The following is a 6,000-nucleotide window of genomic DNA, read 5'->3' on the forward strand; positions in this document are numbered from 1 at the left end:
GTCCCAGCCTGAAGGATTTACTGTGAAAGGACATGAAGACAAAGTATGCAAACTTGTGAAGTCCTTGTATGGCCTCAAACAAGCACCACGAGCCTGGTATGAAAAACTAACTGAGCATCTTCTGAAACTCAACTTCAATCATTTTGATCTTGATGATGCAACTTTATTTGTCAAGAAAGTTGGCAAAACAGTTGTATATCTTGTGGTATATGTAGATGATGTTTTAATGACAGGGAACAATGAAAGCTATATTGCATCCATAAAGAAAGAATTAGGAAATTTTTTTGAAATGACTGATTTGGGCTATGTTCATTACTATCTTGGCATTGAAGTAACCCAACATCCAAAGTCCATATTTCTTTCTCAAAAGAAATACATTGGAGATTTGTTATACAGATTTGGCATGACAGAGTGCAATCCCCTTTCTACTCCAATGGAACAAAACTTGAAGCTCACATCTACTAAAGGAAAGGAATTTGAGGATGCAACAAAGTATAGACAACTTGTAGGAAGTCTCATCTACCTCACTACTACCAGACCAAACATTTCATTTGCTGTTGGAATCCTCTCCAGGTTTATGCAAAAGCCTTGTGAGGAACATTGGTCTGCTACAAAAAGAGTTCTAAGGTACTTGAAGGGAACTCAAGACCTTGGAATCAAGTATACACAGGTGGACGACTTCAACTTGATTGGATACTCTGATTCAGACTTCGATGGAGACAAAGAAACTGGGTATCTACTTCAGGATATGCTATGAGTCTTGGATCGGGAGTTGTCTCCTGGAGATCACGCAAACAATCAGTACCATCAGATTCCACAACAGAAGCAGAATATGTGGCAGCGGCTGAAGCAACGAAAGAAATTGTGTGGCTCAGGAAAATTCTTGAAGATTTGCAGGTAAAACAAATATAATCAACTCCACTCATGATTGATAACACCTCTGCAATAAAGTTGGCCAAGAATCCAAAGTTCCATGATCGTACTAAGCACATCAATACTAAATATCATCTGATCCGACATCATGTTGAGGCCAAAACAATCCATCTCCGTCATTGTTCCACAAACGAGCAAATTGCAGACATCTTCACCAAAGCGCTTGGAAGAGAAAAGCTTGAAATATTCAGAACGATGCTTGGACTCACTAACATCCCTTCAGATTAAGGGGGGGAATGTTGACACCTAATCCGAAACGGATGAGGTGAAGCTGGACAGTCATCTAGAAGATGAACTGATCCGTTTTGTGTATGTATAAATATAGTTGTCTAAAGAATAAAATTACCAGTTGTCTCTTGCGCTCAGTAATATCTGGAGTTAACCTGGCCTGACATAATAGTATGATTTAATTGATTCCTATTAAGATTTTCCCTCACACCCCTTCTGTGTATTGATATTGTTGTGCCTAGTAGTCCCATGTTTGACCTATTCATGGTCACTAATTGGTTTGAAATTACTAAAGATATTTGTATCTTATCTTTTCTTAAGTTAATATGGTGATTGCGTTAAGAGGCACTATAGATCCAACTAGGGAAGGACCCCATGTAAACAATTACATGTGTAAATGTCAATGTTTACTAGGAACATGGAGGCTTCACGGGGGCAACAATACCATACCACATGGGTTCATATTGGAGGATATATATTGAGGAAAAAATGACATAATATATTGGGGGATATATAGGGGTAAAGGGTTTTCATATTGGTAGGTATAAAAAATGGAGCTCAAAGTTAATGAAAAAATATAAAGGGGTATTAAACATGTTAATGAAAAAATGGATACCTACAATATCTAGTCAAAGTAGGGTTTTATAAATTGGGAAGGTGTATTGGGTTCGTATTGGTAGGGGTTAAATAATGTGATTTTTTGAGGTATATTCCAATATCTAGTCAAATTAGGGGTGTTGTTTAGTATGCCACAGACACACGTGATATGTTAGGGGTTCATTGAGTGAAGCCCTTGCAACTAGGATATTGTGAGGACCCAACTATAGGTCCTCTAACTACGACTACACTCATTCAAATTAATTTTGCTAATTTTCATAACAAGGAAAATTTCAAGTTTATAAAACATCATAAGCATGAACATAAATCAATTTAATCTACAACATGTATAAGTTGTAACAATTTACATAACTAAAATAGATGACAGATAATACATGTTCCAATAGCTCAGTTGAGATGCTCCTGAGCTCCATGCTCCTCTTGACTACTCGACTGGATTTGCCTCCCAGCCAACTAGGAAGTAATTCCTAGCCCAGGAAATCCCCACAAGTTCCCTACCCCTCCGAGCCCAAGTCCAACCAGATGTTGTGTGTCCAAGTTTAACAAACACTCTCCAGATCCAAGTTTGATCTCCCTCCTCTTTCTCCACATCCCTCCTCCAAAACAAAATCCTCCCAAACAGAACCAAACCAAAACCAAGACCCAGGATCCCCCTCTCCTCTAATCATCCTTCCCCTTTTATGCCTCTCCCCCCAATCCACCTCATCCACCTATCATTAATGTCATAACTACCCCCTCATCATTTCATTTAACTTTTCTTACCTTATCTTCTCCCAAGTAAATTTGAGAGGACATTTTGGGGATAAGATATGGATATTTAATTTGGTAATTAATTGGGGAGGACCATATTTTCTCCCAAGTAAATTTGAGAGGACATTTTAGGGATAAGATATGGATATTTGATTTGGTAATCAATTGGGGAGGAACATATCTTCTCCTAAGTAAATTTGAGAGGACATTTTTGGGATATGGATATTTAAATTGGAATAATGGAAGGAGACCATATCCTATCCAAGATTAAATTTGAGAAGACAAGTTGGAATTTGAATAATAACAATAATAAATTTTATATAAAAAATTATAGTTTCCCAAATGTATTTACCAATATTTCTTGATAATTATAAGTCAATATTTTCAGGTAATTTAAAGACTAATAAAATTTGCATGCTAAGATTAAGTGGGGCATTACATACACCCCTCCTTCAGAAAAATTCGTCCTGAAGTTAGAGTGAAAAGATACAAGGAGTTCAAAGGCATTACAAAATAGAGAGAGAGTTATAGTAGTAAAATTTTATAAGTTAGGCAACGATACCACTTTCCATCAAGAGTCTCCAAGTAATCTATATCCTCATATCCTTCCTAACCTACTTTCGTTCCCACCCTATCCATCATCTTTTGTTATATACTATGGCATTGGCTATACCAATCTTGCCACTGATAAAACAAATATGGCGGAAGCATCGAATATGTCGACCTAACTTCTCCAGCAGGCAACTGGCATTCGTCATCACACGTCTGGAGGAGCGTGTCCATCACTGCCCTCCCATGATTCCAAGTTTGGAGGTTACATAGTGGGAAATACCTCCACCCGTCCTTACAACCAGGGTCAACACCAACTAACAATCATCATCACACGTCTAGGGGAGTGTGTCCATCACTGCCCTCCCAAGATTCTAGGTTTGGAGGTTACACGGTGGGAAATACCTCCACCCCTCCTTACAACTAGGGTCAACACCCTAATATGGACCACACTACAACGCTGGTTGGACTTGTCATCAAATAAGCCAGTCAGGTAGCCTTGCCACTTCTTATTTATATTTTACCCATGTCATAAGAGTGCGTATCAAGTAGATACCAAATGTAATAGAACAATGTACATCATAGCTTTCCTCATTGGATGTCTCGACCTTCCCTACTGGAAGAGTAGATGTTGGTTATCACACAGTTCTTTCTAATCTGCAAGTTAGTTCTCATTCATTCATATATATAACAACAAAACATATATAGATACGTGATCTTAAACATCATGTTATTAAGTCTAGTATCCACATGTCAATTTTGTCCCTCATACTGGGAATAAATCTTACATTAGATAAACCATAATTTCATTCATTAGATAAATCATATCCACTTAAGCCATACATGAAACAACAATAACTCTAATAAGTCATGCACCAGATAAATCATAACCAAGTAAGTTATACATTAGGTCATACATCAAACATTTCAATCACCGATACCTAATCCATCTAATGATTTATATAAGTAGTTTCACTTGTTCAACTAAATGCATCAATATTACAGAGCGATCATAAATAAATAACATGGAACTGCAAATAGAGCCTTAGCGTAGGTAGCTATCTAAGTCAAAATGGACATCATAAATGTTCAAAAGTGAGGGGTAATTGCAACATATAGTCTCTGCATTCTCTCAGATAGCAGATCTTGGGTTAGACTTGTCTCCTTTGTATCTTAACTTAGTCCATCGAGTGATGCCTGAGCCATTGAACCCTATGGTATAATATGCATATTGGTTTGATCATTATGGTTCCTATGTCTGAGACCTATAATTCCCTCCAGTCGAGTTTGTGGGATTCATCAGAAACATAATGTTATAGGACAGATACATAAAAACATCATGAGTTTTATGCAAGTGGGGTGGTAGTACAAGACAATAGGACACTGGTCCAATTTTCTCTTTGATTCTAAAAGGTCCTATAAATCGAGGTGGTAACTTCATACCTTTCTCAACTGAATAGTGTTAGGAATAACTAAAAAAAATAAAAATAAAAACTTGGTCCCCCACTTTAAAACACCCTAAGATATTGTGTAATGAGGCTAGGACACTCTCCAATATAGTAATAAAGAAGCTTCCCAAACCAAGAGAACTTATATGATACAATGTGAAAATAACATACCAAGTGACCAAAACCATGGGTGTCAATGTAAAATACCACCCAAGCAAGGTATGAATGCCTCCAAATGCATGAGAAGATGCCAAATAAGGGGAGTGATATCCTCTATCTAGAAAATAACTACTCACAACATGCCTCATCCTAGCTCAAACCATAAATATCCATTGGCATTCTTCTAACAAACCACAACCACTTTTCCCTGTCATCAAGACATCCACCAAAAGGGACATCAATTATGCAATTCAAGGTTCACCAATCAAAATCACGAAACAATAATCCAAGTGAAACCCCATGAACACCTACAAACATGCCCAATATCTAATTCACTATGTCAAGGAGCAATAATTAACCAACAATATTTAAGGAAACTCTTAGATGATGGATATCCCTCATCATAATTGTGCTAAGGGTAAATCAAATGTTTGAGCAATGTTATGCAAGGCCCTCAATCACATTTCCAACACCATATGTGCTAGATGCAAGCCTCCAAACTAGAAATGATTATGCCAACCACGGACATAATGTGCATTATCTAGCATGGGATATCCATAATAATTCATAGTAACAAACCCCCATGGTTATTTGATTTTGAGGGCAACGACATGGGTAAGTGCACATAAGAAAAATTTTTCTTAAGACACCTCAACACTCACCCGAGGTGATCAACAATGTCATGAGGGAAGTGTCAAGGAGAAAGTAAGCGCAAACCATAACTTGCATCAATAAAAGCATTAAGCTCCATCAAATAATCCTTCAATTGCAAGCTTAGTATAAAGAAGATGTTAATTGATAGTCACTTATATAAGTGCCTTGTGTAACAAGATATGCAAAAAAAAATCAATACTCCATGTGCAACATGCTTGGTTAGGGTTAACAAACACCATATAACACTCAACCATGATTTAAAAAGGAATAACTCTTTATTCAATATTGTGAAAACATGATATGGATTAGACTAATAAAGAAACTAATGTAATAACATGATGCCAAAGGATAGGGAGATGAATGCCATTCACAAGCTTTATATCCTTTTTATATATAAATCCTTCATCAAGTGTGACTTATAGAACTCATGAAGAGTTTTTTTTTCTTTTTCTTTTTACATTGAAGGGGCTAGCTCAATTGATAGTTTCCAATTGATACCAAGGAAATCCATAATGTTTTCCTTGCAAGAAACAAGTGCAAATATGCATGTGATGATGAGTACACATCAACCTGCAAGTCAATGAAGGGTGTTCGAGTGGTCAATGGATTGGAGTATAAGATAACATGCAATACATCTAAGGTTTCTTATGTTTTAGACACA

Source organism: Pinus tabuliformis, chromosome 4_1 (assembly GCF_031772625.1).
Source record: "Pinus tabuliformis cultivar Carrire ecotype Pingquan chromosome 4_1, CPIR1, whole genome shotgun sequence".
In the NCBI taxonomy this organism is placed as follows: Eukaryota; Viridiplantae; Streptophyta; class Pinopsida; order Pinales; family Pinaceae; genus Pinus; species Pinus tabuliformis.